Source organism: Sarcophilus harrisii, chromosome 3 (genome assembly GCF_902635505.1).
Source record: "Sarcophilus harrisii chromosome 3, mSarHar1.11, whole genome shotgun sequence".
NCBI lineage: Eukaryota > Metazoa > Chordata > Mammalia > Dasyuromorphia > Dasyuridae > Sarcophilus > Sarcophilus harrisii.
The window spans coordinates 74,342,612-74,359,451 of NC_045428.1; positions in this window are offsets into that span (position 1 = coordinate 74,342,612).

Below are 16,840 nucleotides of genomic sequence, written 5' to 3' on the forward strand. Positions count from 1 at the left end.
GAGAAGCAAAGCAGAGGTAGAAGAGCTATGTTCAGCCAGTCAAGTCAGAGTCTTCTCAGTGAACATTCTTGTTTAATGTCTTTTTGCTATAGCCAAGTAAATCTCCCTTTATTAACTATTGAATAACCTACAAGTATCTCATTTCATTCTAATATCAATATACCCTACTGGGGGTCAGACCTCAGTCAAATCCAATGTAGAAACAAACCCTGACAAGCGCTTTTAATTTATGATAATCCTTAAAATGCCACTGATAAAATATTGCACTACTATATTATCCACTAGTTCCCTTTAAATCAAAAAACTGCAAAGTTCCTCAAGTCGGGTCTCCCTACGCAATAAAAATTATCCTGGGAAGATCTTTACCCACAGCTATTTCACATTTGCAATAAGTTGTCAATCAACCAGTCCAATAGAAAATCAGCTGCAAAACCTGTTTCCCCTTTCTGCTTTTCCCTTTCAAAGCAGAGAGAAGAAAAGAACAGGCAACTAAGTACTGGAGACTTCTCTTCCCTCAAAATGTAGCTAGCATTAAAGGATAATAACTCCCTTTGAGAGAGCTAAAAGTCCATTCTTTGCCTCAATTCTTACCTATAGATTACTGAAAGAGCAGTTGCTTCTTAAAAGGGAAGAATCCTCTAAAAAAAACTTTAACTTAAAAAGGCCAAAATGCCCCACTATCTGGGGCCATCTCTAGTCATCATGATTTTTATCTTGTCACTTGCCCATGAATCCAAATAGCTCTGGGGAAAAAATGAAGCTAGTGACTTTGCTCACCTTCACTTATATCTAACTCATTTTCATATCATGGCATCACCTCCCCAATATTATGGTCCTCTTCAAGGTCACACAAAAGATTTTTTTTAAAAGGAAAAGGACTTATATGTACAAAAACATTTATAGCAACTTTCTTTTCAGAGCAAAAAAAAAAAAAAAAGAAAGAAAGAAACTAAAGGGATTTTTCTCAGTTGGTGAATGGCTAAACAAATTGTGATATGTGATCAAGATGGAATATGATTGTTCTATGGGAAATGATGAATAGGATGCTCTGAGAAAATCCTGGAAAGTCTTCCATGAACTAAACAAAGTGAAATGTATTGTGTACAAAGTAATAGCAATGTTCTGGGCTGATCAACTGTGAATGATTTTGCTATTCTCAGCAACAGAATGATCTGCAACTACTCTGAAGGACTTATAATGAAAAATCCATACTCAGAGAAAGAACTGACTGTTCTTGTTCTTTAAAGATTGAAGTACATTCTCATTCTCTCTCTCTCTCTCTCTCTCTCTCTCTCTCTCTCTCTCTCTCTCTCTCTCTCTCTCTCTCTCTCTCCTTTATTTTTCTTCAGAGTTTTTTAAGGGGGGATGCTTCCATGTTTTCTTTCACAATGTGACTTTTATAGAAATGTTTTGCTTAACTTCACACGTGCTTTCTTAATGGGGACTAGAATGGGGATATGGGAAAGGATCTGGAACTGAAAGTTTTTAAAACAAATATTAAAAACTTTTCAATGTAACTGGGGAAAACTTTAATTTAAAAAAATACTTTTGTACTTTAAGAAATGATAAGCAAATTGGTTTCAGAAAAACTTGATAAAATTTTTCTGAAGTCATGCAAAAAATGAGCAGAACCAGAATATAGCAGCAATATAGTAAGAATGACTGTGAGACTTAGCTATTCAAATCAAGTCAATGATCTAAAACAATTCCCAAAAAGACCTGTGATGAGAAATGTTATCTACCTCCAGAGGAAAAAAAAACTGACAAACTCTAAATGCAGACTGATTTTCTAAATGGATGCTGGCCTTACAGTCAGAAAGATGTCTCTTCCTGAGTTCAAATACAGTCTTACTAGCTATGTGAACCTCAGTTCCTCATCTGTAAAATGATCTGAAAAAATGATAAATTAATCCAGTATCTTCACTAAAAACAAAATGGGGTCATAAAGAGTCAGACATGAATGGGAAAGTGAAACAATAAATCATATTGTCTATTATAGTTATCTGTGACGGTATTTTTATCCCTTCTTGGAATATAACTTTCCTGAGAGAAATTTTCTATCTCCCCAAAATCTAACACAGGGCTATACACACAATTAGCTCTTATTAAATGCTTTTGTCCTTGATGTTGTACCTTGTTCCTGAGATGACTGAGTTTCTTGACACTATCACAATGTCTAGGTTCCTGATATCTATTCCCAGTCTTCTATTAGATAAATCACCTACCCACCTGGATCTCTTCATTTTGCCTGCTGATAAAGCATCTGATGATTACCTAGCCTGCCTCTGCTAGGATGAAAACACTGGATCATAAACTCTCTTCAAATTTTAGTAGTTTTTAGATCTTTCCAGTGTGTATTTTTTCCTTACTTTGACTAATCTCCTGTTTGGGAGCCTCAAGAAAGCAGCCCTAAATAGCAAACCTCTGAAAATAGTATTTAATCTAGTCTAATCAATCAATTAACCAATAAGCATTTATTAAACCTATACATATAAGGCATCCTATGTGATGGAAACAATAAGAAAGGAGTTTATATTCTAATGGGAAGATCATATAAAAATAACTAGGTATGTCCAAAATGTATACAGAGTAGATGGAAGCTAATCCCTGAAGGAAAATCACTAGCATCTTAGAGGAAAAGAAGTAAGGAAAAGAGGAAGAAGAAGGAAAAAGAAGAGAATGAAAAAAGTTCACTTGGAAGATTCTATTAGGTAATAGATAGTATTAAAGCAACTATTACCAATTGTAGAGAGATTAAAGCATTATCCTTCCTTCTATTTAATCTTCCTTCCTCTTTTCCTTCTATTCATCCTTCCTTCCTTATGAATCTGATGCATAGAGTGTTCCAGCTACTTCTTAGCTTGCAAAAGTAATTAAGAAATAGCAAAATCATCCAATTATGGTAGTCCTTGATTTTTATCTGATCTTAGATTAGGCTGGCATGTTTAGAACCAAGCTTTTGTTAGTGTTTGATAAGAAGGAAATTCACATTTAAAAATCACAGCCACTCTCTCTATTGGCTTACATGAAAAAGAAATGGAGAAAGGAGAATGGTGTCTCTAGGCAATATGGAGTCATGACAGAGAAGTCAACATTGTTTGAATTTAATCTAAACTAAGAAGAGGTCATCATGATTTAGTTTTTGGTTGTGCTTTGGGACATTCAGGAAAAACTGGGTTGTTCAATGAATTGGGTAAGTGCTTTTAGAATATATTTTCCCTAAGATTGCCATACTTAGAGTAGGATAAAAATAGTAGCTTTGATAATAACAGCAAATAATAATAACCAGCAAAAGCTTGTTAACATTTTATTAGAATTGGGGTGGGAAAGGAGAGAACAAAAGGAAATCACATAGTAGCACAGTTGAATATTGCAAAGTTCTATTTACAAAGCTTATTTATCAAAGAAAATTTGAACTAGAACAACAAACATGGTGAAAAACACCTGAAGCCTAATCAAATATCAGGATCTGAATATCTTCAGCAATTCTTCCTAACAGGAAGAATTTGAAAATCATTCTGATTTGGAGAATGAAATACAAGGCATATGTGGCTTGATTAATGAGCTGATAGTAGGGGATGATGGAAAGGACACTTGCTTTGGATTAATTTTAACTGTCTGAGACTCAGTTTCCTCATCTATAAAATGGAGTGTACTGAATAGAAAAGCTTTCTGAGATTCTGGCCAAATTAACCCTCTAATTCCTAATTTACCATCATCTTCTCCAGAACTATAATTCTTTTCCTTCATGAAACTATAACCCTCTAATTTTCTTAACATCTTATATGCTTAATATCATCCCTTGAATCTGTAAAGATAACATTTTCCTTATAAATTTTATCTAATTGAAATGAAGGCAAAAGAGATCAAGAACATACTCAGAAATTGCTAAATATTGCACAAAGCTAATATGTTTAATATGTGAAAGAAATGGTATTATAGAAATAAAATGTATTATAGAAATATAAAATTCCAAAATAAAACAGAAGTTAATAATTTAAACAGATCTCAGGAGAAATCAGACAGGTATTTTAAGTACTTCTTAGCAAAAAAGACACTGGATCTGGATATTTAGAAATAGGTTCAATTCCTGTCTCTAACACTATAACCTTGGCAAACAATTTAACTTCCGTGAGTCTCAATTTCCTCATAAATAAAAGAGGGTGTTAGACTAGGTGTTATCTGAGGTCCTTCATAGGTCTAGATTTATGATCATATGAAATCTACCAAATTTTGAAAGATGAGCTAATTCTACTATATAGACTATCTCAAAATATGTAGAAAGGGGGTAAACTGTGCTAATTCTTCTTGAGACAAGTATAATTTATATCCCTCCACTAAAAGACAAACTTAAGGAAAATAATATTTCAGCATCATTATTCAATATAGAAAAAATATTAAAATAGTTAAAATAGGATACAGCATGCAAATTTCTCTTCATTTTTAGTAAAGCTTTTGACTTTTATTTTTACAAAAGAAAGGGAAAAAGAAATGCTAGTATGTTTTTTTTTTTTTAAGAAAAAAGCTGTCATCATGAATAGAGCATTGTTTTTGAAGTGAGAAAACATGAACTTAAATTCTATCAAGGATACATATTACCTGCATAACTTAAACAAGTCATTTAATTTCTCCAGTTTAAACTTTTCTAAAAGGAGGATATTAAACAAATCATCACTAAGGTTCTTTTCAGCTTTGAATCTATGATTCTATGACCAAGCAGGATTTATAAAGCAAATAGAAAGATGGTTTCATACCCAGGGATGGGGGAGGGTCTGCTGGAGTGGGAGCCAACTTAATAAAACATTCAAAAAGAGAAAAAATAAAGACTATGTAATTCTATCATTAGTTACAATGTCTTCAATGAGATGTAATGCTAAATTTTAAGGGTTTTTTAAAATATTAATTATTAATGTTATTATTAAATATTAATGTAATTAAATATTGTTATATTTTATTACATATAATATATTGTTATATATTAACTACATGTATTAATTAATAATATATTATTATATGCATTATAATAATGTGTTGTTATATGATAATATGAAATATTAATATTATTATTAAATATTGTTATATTAAAATCTAGGACTAGAAAGAACCCTCCTACATATGATATGTAACAATAAAGAATGTCCCTAAACTCAGAGTAGATTTCTCAAATAAGATACCCAAGGATCATAGTATTCTGTGGATCTCAGAACTTAAAACCTTAGCTCATTAGTATCCATCAATGTTTACCTTTGTAAGTCAGTCAAAGGACACAAGTAATTCAAAGCAAAGACATTTAATGATGTGGAAAATAAAAATAGCAATAAAATGTCCCCAGCAAACATGGGCACACTATTCTATAAATATGCAAACCATTGGCAGAAAGTAAATACTCATAGGGAAAACATATAGAGATATGCACATATAAAGAACATGTGTGACCAGGGCACAATTTTGGAAAACATGTACTTCTCATAATTCTGATGCTTTGGAAGCATTATTCCCTTTCAGTCTCAGCAGAAGTCTTTAGCTAGTGATATATCTTAACTCACCAAAAAAAAAAAAAAAATCTGCCGTGCTCTTGTAGCTTACAGAATTTTTTTTTTTTTTTTGGAAAAGCAAGATCCATTACCACATTAAGCAATCTGACCTGAAACTTAGGGGAAAAAACAACTTTTTGACCCAAAAACAAACTTTTTTTCCGTTTCTTTTAGCGTCTTGGCTAGAAAAGATATTTCATCTCCAATAGAAAATACTTTGTCTCAAATCTCAAAGTCTTTAGAACACAGGGCAGAGCTACTCCTAGCTAATTAGTGAGTATCCTCACACAATTTTCTTAACTCGACTCTACTGCTCTATATATCTTTATTTCCAAGGAACAAGATGACCCTCCCAGGATAAGCTGATCACATCTAAATACACCTCCATGCTATTAACTAAGCCTTGATTGACACTATTTCTTTCAGTCTCCTCTGCCCTCTGATTGGAGGACAGAGTACCAAACCCTTTCCAATGCCTTTCTTTATAGATTATAACTTGAACTCTCAGTTCTTTCCTCTTTACATCTGCTTCTCTGTCTGGTTTCAACTCTATTTGCAACAAGACGCTTGAATCTGATATGTGCTATCTTTTTCTGCCCTTTTTTGTGTATTGTCTTCCCCCGTTAAACTGTAGGTTCCTTGAGAGCAGGGAATATCTTTCTTTTTCTCATTTGTACCTCCAGTACTTAGCACCATGTGTAACACATAGTTTATTGAATTGAATAAATATGTAGGTCTTAACAGACATAAATAAGAGATTTCCCCAGAGCTTGAATGAGCTTTAAGGATAACATGAATTTATTGAAAAGGCAGCCTTTATTTCATGTCACAAGAAATATAAAATGTAAAAATATATATATATATATATATATTGTTATTGAGTCACTTTTTCATGACTCTTCATGACTCCATTTGGGATTTTCTTGGGAAAGATAATGGAATGGTTTGCCATTTCCTTCCATAGTGCATTTCACGGATAAGGAAACTGAGGTAAGCAGGGTTAAGTGACTTACCCAGGATCACACAAATAGTAAGTGTCTGAAGCCAGATTTGAACTCAGGAAGATATCTTCCTGACTTCAGGTCCAGCATTCTATACATTGTTCCACCTAGTGGCTGCAAAGGGCTTATAGGAGCCTATAAATCAGGAAAAAAATAAATTAAGGAATGACAGTAATTTCTAACCAATTATCATAATTCTCTTTGTTCTCTAAAGGGGCCTACTATTCCAAAAAATTCTAAAGTCTTCTGGACTCAAATCTAACCCATGGATTGGACTGAATTTACCATTCTGAAGGTGATCTTCAGACATTCTAATGAGTCATTTTTTTTCCACAGAATCCCCCAAAGATAATAGTAACAACATATGACTTAGACATCTCCTCAAAGGAAAACTTATTTTAGGAGGTTTCAGATAGGTTACACTACAACTCCCTCTTTCATACCACAGAGAAAACTCTGAGTTTGACTCTTCTAAATGGAAATACACCATTTTAGAATAACTAGATAGTCAAAGGAACCCAATATTGGAGGGTCCATTCCTTTACCTCTCAGAGATTTTATGGGGATCTCTTGGATTCTCCTAAAAGGGAAACTCTGACACTAGACAATCTCCTATTTATTTTGGACTGTTTCAATAATTTACTAAAATGACAAAATCCAAGATCTGTAATTTTAATCATCCTCCTTTAGTCTTTTACATATCTTCCAGCTGTAGGGGTCACATAGATGACCACTTCCTCTTTCTAAAAGTATTGCTGCAATGTAAGTCCCCTTCTCCCATTAGAAGATCAGATCCCAGAACTCTCAGAGTCACACTAAAGGCAATCCCTGAGGCTAGTGCTGCTCAAGTGCTAGAAAGATGGATTCTGGGATCATTTTAGGATTTAGGAAATCCCTTCTTCTCTCATCTAGCGACTACAATTCAGAAAGACCATTTCCAAGAACTTCCCTTTAAGACTACAAGGTTAAGCATGTCTGCCTCTACCACAAACCAGATATTCACAATTCTTGGGGTACATGGGTAGGCAGCAAAGGGCACTCACACATCCATTGCACTTTTTTTTGAGACAATTGGGATTAAGTGACTTATCTAGGGTCACACAGCTAGAAAGTATTAAGTGTCTAAGGCCACATTTGAACTCAGATCCTCCTGACTTCAGGGCTGGTGCTGTAAACACTGCACCACCTAGCTACCCCTCTCACTACACTTTAACAATTTCTCTGGAGCAAAGATGTAAATGTGGAAACATGAAAAGAGTTAAGACCTCATCAGTAAAGTTTTTTTTTTTATATACCTCAATCCAAAGGGTAGTTTTCCCTTGTAGAATTTACCCTTTTAAGAATCCAGGCCAACCAGTTCATCTTGGGATAGCATATAACCTGCAAGGTTGTAGGACCATTAAGAGTTGACTCCAAACTAATCAATTCATGTTGATTGCAATTCAAGTTGTTGACATTTAATCAGGTATCTTTAATCCTGACACAGTAGTACCAATGAGCATATGCATGCCATTCACAGGAAGATGATTTTTTAAAAGGCTCATTACTCTTTGAACACATCAAGCTGTAAAATTCCCTTGATTAATCCCCTATAGATGGTGTTATAACAACATTCATGAAAAAGAAAATCAGAAAAGGGGACTAGTACTACAAAATCTCAAGAGCAATAATTATTTTTAAATTACCTAGTTCTAGGAAAATAATAAAATCAATGGAATATAATAGAGAATTAAAAATAATCCAAACTATATGAAAGTGTTGTATTAGATAAATTAGTACTTAAAAACATTAGAAAATGGCACTGCTGATCCAAAAAAAATAGAAAAGAATGATTTTGGATCTATATCTTGCCATATTTTACTATGCACTCTGAATAATTTCATATAACAAAAAGCAATATATCTAAAATTAAGAGAAAAGGAAAAGGTTGAGAAAACACTTTTAGTAAATATTTTAGTTAAATAAAAAATCTAAAAGAAATTTATATACTTAAACATATACAACCCAAGAATAATTTCCTTGAAGCAATAATAAAAGGATATTAATAGAAGCGGGGGGGAATCAATTGATGAAGAACCACATGAAAAATATACAAATTCTCTAATGACCATGGAAATTACCATTAAAAATCTTAAGATGCTACTTTACATACACTAAAGCCAAAATAGCTCTCAAAATAGTAGATATTTTTATTTAAAATTTTTTATTATAACTTTTTATTGACAGAATATATTCCTGGGTAATTTTTTACATTATCCCTTGCACTCACTTCTGTTCTGACTTTTCCCTTCCCTCTTCACTTCCTCCTCTAGATGGCAAGCAGTCTTATACATGTTAAATATGTTATAGTATATCCTAGATATAATATATGTGTGCAGAACCGAACAGTTCTCTTGTTGCACAGGGAGAATTGGATTCAGAAGGTAAAAATAACCCGGGAAGAAAAACAAAAATGCAAACAGTTTACACTCATTTCCCCGTGCTCTTTCTCTGAATGTAGTTGCTTCTGTCCATCACTGATCAATTGGAGCTGAGTTAGATCTCTTTGTCGAATATATCCACTTCCATCAGAATACATCCTCATACAGTATCATTGTTGAAGTATATAACGATCTCCTGGTTCTGCTCATTTCACTTAGCATCAGTTCATGTAAGTCTCTCCAAGCCTCTCTGTATTCATTCTGCTGGTCATTTCTTACAGAACAATAATATTCCATAACATCCATGTACCACAATTTTCCCAACCATTCTCCAATTGATGGACATTCATTCATTTTCCAGTTTCTAGCCACTACAAAAAGGGCTGCCATAAACATTTTGGCACATACAGATCCCTTTCCCTTCTTTAATATTTCTTTGGGATATAAGCCCAGTAGTAGTACTGCTGGATCAAAGGATACGCACAGCTTGATAACTTTGGGGGTATAAATCCAGATTGCTCTCCAGAATGGTTGTATTTGTTCACAACTCCACCAACAATGAATCAATGTTCCAGTTTTCCCACATCCCCTCCAACATTCATCATTATTTTTTCCTGTCATTTTAGCCAATCTGACAGGTGTGTAGTGGTATCTCAGAGTTGTCTTAATTTACATTTCTCTATCAATAGTGATTTAGAGCACCTTATAACATGACTAGAAATAGTTTCAATTTCACCTTCTGAAAATTGTCTGTTCATATCCTTTGACCATTTATCAATTAATTGGAGAATGGCCTGATTTTTTATAAATTAGAATCAATTCTCTTTATATTTTGGAAATGAGGCCTTTATCAGAACCTTTAACTGTAAAAATGTTTTCCAGTTTGTTCCTTCCCTTATACAAAATTAGAGATTTTGAAAAACATTTTTTATCAGGGCTGTGGGAAAGCAAGTGTGTTTGTGGGAATGTAGATTGATGTGAGCGTTTTGGAAGGCAATAGGCAGTGAGTCACAAAACTAATATAAAATTATCTTTCCACATTTACAAAACAATTTTAAAAGGAAAAAAGTACTATTTCAAGCGAACAACTTATTTACTTTCTTTAAAACATTTAATCCATAACAAGAAGAATAACAAAAGGGGAAAAGAAAAGGGAGAAATAAAAGCTGTTTAAAATAGCAAAGACAAGTACCACAGTACTAGTTTCTAGATAATTTTCCCTATAAGCTTTTTCAAGCTCTAGCTATTTAATCATCCCATCAGTAAGAATAATAGGTAAGAATAATAACTCTGAAGTAAATTTAAGGGATACAGCGATCAGTAACAATTGCTCTTAAATACTTCCGGGAAGGAGTCCTAGTGAGTTATTACATTTAGCATCCTTTTCATTTCCTGGATACTTCAAATCTCCCTACAAAGAGTGAGAGTTTTGATGAACTACTGGTGAATATTTATGTGTCCATAAAGTTGAATCAGTTGAAAGTAAGATCATTTAAAGGTTATCTTTAAATCAGGCTAAGACAATCCTGTCATTTGGGCCTTTACTTATCCCATTGAGAACCCTGAGAAAAAACTGTTCTGAAAGCTCTGCAATCTTTGTTTAGAATACTTCTTTTCCTGCCTGTTTTTTAAAGTCATAGTAAGAACTTAAGGGGATACTTGAGAAATCAAATAAAAGCTTTAGTGCTTTTTGAATTGCCTATAAGTATGTGCCATAAATATGTATTATCATATGTATTTTCAGTGAAAAAATCCAAAGCATTAGTTAGCACTCAAGCCCAAATATTAATTAATCATTTCCTTTTTATTTTTATAAAGATAATGCTATTTTGGACAAACCAAAGGGTAGCAAATCAATGTAATTATAAAGAACAAGAAAATCTGAATCTGTAATTATAGCAATGCATAAAATGACAAAATTACTAAATTGAGACTTTCAGTAAGGAACAAAATTTGCAAGTCATTTCGCAATCTAAAAGGCACCCATTTGTGGTGTTAGGATCACTGAAACACCGGTGAGAAGGAAAGGGGTTAAAGGAGAGAGAGGACAAACAGGAGGAATAATAAGATGTCACTTTAAATGCATAACTTTTATCCCCATTTTACAGTTAAGAAAACTGAAAATCAAAGAGAATTACTAGTTCAAAGCTACAAAGAAAGTTAATTATAAATGGAAAAGTTGGAAATCAAACCCAAATCTTCTAATTCCATGTCCAGAACTTTCCTTTACCCTAGAGCAACTGAGTATTTCATGTAGTTAGAGATCTTAAAAGCCAGAGATAAGGTTCTCAAGAAGTCTTGGGAAGAATTGGGTGAGAAAGTATCAAAAGTCCTATGTTTGGAAGCAAAGAATAAGCAATACCTTTAATTCCTTTGGAGATCAGAGATACAAAAGCATTTTAGCAACAAGCAAGCACATTATTTGGTAGCAAGTTGGCTTATTCCTGTACCTAAGCTGCATGATAGCTTGTATGTATATATCTTCCATTCTCTGACATAACAGTCAGGGCTCTGCAATATTATGGAGCATGAGTGACAAACGTCCAATATTCTCTTAGTGCTCCCTTGACTCACCTCTTGTTTTTGACAAATTTGAGAGCTGCTTTTGACAACTCCCAATAGTTTTTCCACAACCTATTTATGACATGTACTGAATTTTGACAGGAATAAGGGGGAGAGAGAAAAGAAAACCACAAATAGAAACTGTTTAAGAAGCTCTTTAGTAAATATAATGCTCATAGATTTTTTTTTTACTAGAAATAGATATACATTCTACAGTACTTCCTCTTACAGTAACAAAGATATTAAGATTCATTTCACGAAACTAGTATATTTACAATACATCTCATGGGAGCAACTGAAAATTAATTTAAGGCTCACAATAAGACTCTAGGATAATTAAATTATAGATAATAAAATATTCCTGTGTGGCTCATGGGGTATCCTCCAGTTCATATGTGGCAAGCTTAGCATAAGAAATAGAATAGTTTCAAAGCATGCCATTCATCTGAATCTGCTCAAAAATCACAGCTCATGAATCCCTTTAGATGTGTTCTTCTAGTCAGCAAGGAGACACAATTCAAATCAAAGCATTTAATAAAATAGTATGGCAAGAAAAGTTCCACTAAAATATTTTTACCATAAACTTTGGGCACATTCTTCCACAAAGACACAGTCATCAATGGGAAAAGTAGATATATACAGAAGACATGCATAAACAACTCAGATTATTTTAATGATGCCATCATACTTAGCTAATATTAATCTTGCATGGTATTTAATCTCTTCTGTGCATTTGATTTGCTAACTAAAGGCAGGATCTTAATCAGAGTCTTCACTGTGATTTAGGATTAGAAATTCCTTCTAAGTTTATTTTTTTATGGGGATCATGTGCTCTAAAACCTGTTTTAAGATAGTTTCTGCCAAAAACAAAAACAAAACCCACAGAGCTGAATATTTTGGAAGACCCTTTGAATATTTTTAGGAATATAAAAATATTTCAGATCATATGACACAAAAATGTTATTAAAAACAAAAATCCAAAAGTTAAGGCCAATATCTTCCTCCTGTCTTTAATACATACATGTGACCAGCACAGCCTTACATCTATGACCTAAGTAGGTGATGTGATTGAGGAGAGCAGTTGAAACACACTAAATGTTGGGGTTCAGTTATATGATGAATTCACAATGGCCTTTCTCCTTTGCCAAGAGGAGGTGTCAAATCCTATGAGATGAAATTACAGACAAAATGAAGAGGTGCAACAGGAATGGTATCTATGTAATAGATTTGGGAGAACATATACTTAGCAAGGAAAGAGGTTTTTAACAATTAACAATGGAAAAGACAAAGTCCCTAGTGGAATTCACAATTAACCAGGAGAAAGGAAATACTCCATGAGGGGAGAGTACATCATTAACTGACAAACTAAATTCATAGAAGAGTTTAGTACCCTAAAAGTCAGTAAGCATAACAAGGAAAAGGTTGTTGTTTGTGCTTCATTCTTGAAAAGGACCATGGCATTAAGGAGGTGATATCATGACATGCAAGTGAATTAGATTTAAGTGATGGAGGACATAACAAGGAGAAAGATACCATGAGGCTTAGGAGATGGGTGAGAAAAAAGATACCATGAGTCATGCGGGAGGGGATGGGAAGAAAGATAGCATGAGATGGAACATGTAGTGGGCTGACCCAGGTGTCTGGACCTGCTCATGAGAGGACTTCAGTATCAGCTCAATTCTTGATTTGGGGTAAGGAGTGATGAGACAGAATTCACGAGGATGACCAAACAGGAGTCCGTTTATTCAAAAATTCTTCAACCTTATGTACCCTATGTTTACATAATATACTAACATATGGATAGGATAGTGCACATGCCCTAACTATAGGATACTGTCCATATAGGACCATATAAACAACTTGCTATTGTGTGCAGGAATTTCCTTGCCACATCAGCATTACTCTGTTTCAAGTACAACACAGGTTGTCTCACCCCCTGACTTCTCAGGAACTTGGAGGTGACCTTGGAGAGGGGGGGAAATGAGAAGCCAAACCAGACACTGTCAGCAGAGTTCCTTACTGGACTACAGGGTGTTATATCTCACCCAGGGTTCCCCACTATTTGTGGCCCTCTACACAAAAGGGATTCAGAAAAGATGATGTGGGCCATGGACAGATTTATAGGAGAAATTTAACCTCAGAGGTTTGACATATTCTGATTGGATATAATAAGGTGGATACAAAACCTCCACAGGAGTGGGATTGTAAGGTTGAGGTGATCCCTGTTGATGCCCTTCCCTGCTTGCCCTGGGGCGTAATCTTTTCAGTATTTCAAACTTTCTCTGCCCATCCCACCTTGTGACCCAGGACTCTGCAATAGAGATGATAATTATGATCTGTAGAAAGCTAGCAAAAAACAGATCTCCTAAAAAGCTAGGCAAAGGTTAACATAATCTCTGTGCAGCTGTGGATTGATGTGTGCAGCAGGCTTGCCATTCTTCCACAGCCAGCGTTGAGAATAGGACAAGTTGAACTATTAGATAAAACAAGTGCTGCTAACACAAAGATATAATATAATAAATCAGGAGGTTACCTATGTGAACATGTAAGAATCAAGAAAACATATTTGATATAAATTCAATATAACTTTGGTGATGAATGCATGGGACAGAAACAAACGATCACAAACTAGATAGTTTATGATTATGTTGTACACAAATTGTTATAGCTAGTTACTGTTTAATATTAATATCTAGCTACAATGTAACAATGGGATTTACATTATGCAACTTAGAGATACATGGTATTATTACAACATTAGTATAAAAAGTATATAAACCCTGGCTCTTAGATCAATAAACGAACTTCAAAATTCAATAATCAAAGTCTCCACCTGTCCTGCATCATGCCTTCTTCTCAAAGAGGCCCTTGAGCTAATCTCAATGATCATATGATAATAAATTAAGGACTGGGAGACATTTCAGAATCCAGCTAGTTTAATCCCCCCTTTTAAAAAAATAAACTAAAGCCAGAGGGATTAAATAATTTTGTGAACAGAAAAGTAATGTCAGAAGGGGAATTTAAATATAGCCTCTTTGACTTTCTAGCCAGTATTCTTTCTACTAACTACTCTTTAATGCAATTTACATTTTATATCAGTTACAATTTCTTTATTAACTTAACAAAGTTAAAGTGAGGTCATTTAGCTGCTGACTAAAACACTTTTTTCCTAACTTAGTGTAAGTGTGAATCTAAAAACAGGTCAGTTCATCAGTGTAAAACTAGTCAAAGCATAAAGATGATGCTGTTTGAGTGATCTAGATTCCTGGTAGTCTAGAGGTTACTGGCTATAAGAGAGTTATTAAGAATCCCCTTTAAATCGGCTACAGGTTTTAGGAGTGAAAGAATTCACTCATTCCTGAATTATTAGTTGCAAAATGAAAGTTTATTGTTTAGATAGAAATCAGTTCATCAAGATACTGACTTCTATAGTGGCAGATCTATGGAAAATGGAGTTTTGCATTGAGAATACAGTTCTCAGTGGATAGAAAGTCTTGGCAGCAAAAGGAGTTACCAAGATCCATCTGCAAAGACTTTATTTAGTTGATGGAAGCTATTATATTGGGTGTCTTGGTGGGGGCTGGGACAGCCGGAGCAGGTCAGACCCAGTGGGGGCTAGGACAGCCGGCTCTCCAATTGGAATTAACAACACTAAAAAGAGATGTTTTTTGACCAGGATTTCTAATTGAATCAAAGGCTCTGGCTTCTTGGAGGATATGTCTTCCCCAGGAGGGGCTGAGAATCTGAAAGGAATCACAGATCAATAGGAAATACAGTTTAAAGGGAACACAACCTGTTTCAAAGATACCACCTTAAATTTAAAATTTACTGGAAATTTTCTTGACTAATCCTCAGACATCTGAGTACAGAAAAGCAGGCAATTTCGATTCCCTAGCAAAGGGGAAAGATTTGTAGAAGCTTCAAATTAGACAAGTCACTTAAACCCCCTCAGCCTCAGTTTCTTCACATGAGGATAATATTAGCACCTGACATAGTATTGCTATGAGGCTTAAATAAGTTAATGTATATACTAAATAATTTTAAAACATAATGGCCATCTAATACAGAAATGTCAAATATGTAGCAGGGCTGTAAATATCAGAGAACACATCCTTTCTGATTGAACCAGATTAAAATGTAATTGGGAAATATTTAATAAAATAAATAAAAATATAGTAAAACAGGTAAAAATACATTTTAAATCTAGGTCAGTATGATGAGATAAAAGTCTGGTACCAAATGATAGGTTTCAGAGCACCGTCCCTAGTTCAAAATACAAGGCAAAAGGCACATGTGAAGAATTTACAATGACTTTCTTATTGCCAAATGGACCTTAATTTATGAGGAGGTAATAAACAAGTGAAGAGGTAAAATAGATACCAGGAGTGATAAATATGAGATAGATTTGGGAAAGCATATAGTTAGAAAGGAAAGAGGCTTTAACAATTAATGGAAAAGACAAGTTCCCTAGTGGAACTCACAATTAAGACAAAGGGAATATACGATGGTGTGGAAATATGTCATTGACTGGTAAGCTAAATTCTATAGCAAAAACTTAGTTAGCTATAACAAAGGGAAAGACACCAGGACAGATGGGGTAGGGGAGAGAGGAAAGACACCATGAGGAAGAATACTGTGATGGGCTAACCCCTAGAGAGATTCAATAAAGATGTCATGGCCATAGACAGATTTATAGGGGAAATTTAACCTCAGGGACTTAACATCATGCTTGACTGTCTGACTAAATACAAAACGTGAGATTTCCCAAGACCTCCACGTGAGACTATAAGGCTAAGTTGCTCCTCATCAAAGTCCTTCCTGTGTGCCTCAGGGAATATGAATCCTTTCAGATTGGAAGGATTTTCCCCAATGATTCTTATCTTTTCATTATATAACCCAAGTATTTAAACTTTAACTTCACTATTTGACCTTCCAATGAATAGATTGAATCAATTTCTTTCAGTATTGACTGATTTGAACTCCTTGCTGTCCAAGAGATTTTCCATCTTTGGCCACAGATTATGATCAATCTGATTTCAACATTGACCATCTGGTGATGTCCATATGTGGAATTACCTTTTGGGTTGCTGAAAAAGAGTGTTTGCTATAACTAGCAAATTATCTTTCCAAAACTATTATTCTTTGCCCTGCTCATTTTATACTCCAAGGCCAAATTTGCCTTTTATTCCAATTATCTTTTGATTTCCTACTTATCCCCAATGATAAATATGACATCTTTTTTCTGCTATTTCTAGAAATGTTGTAGGTCTTCAAAGAACTAATCAAATTTGGCCTCTTTAGCAGCAGTGATTAGAGCATAGAT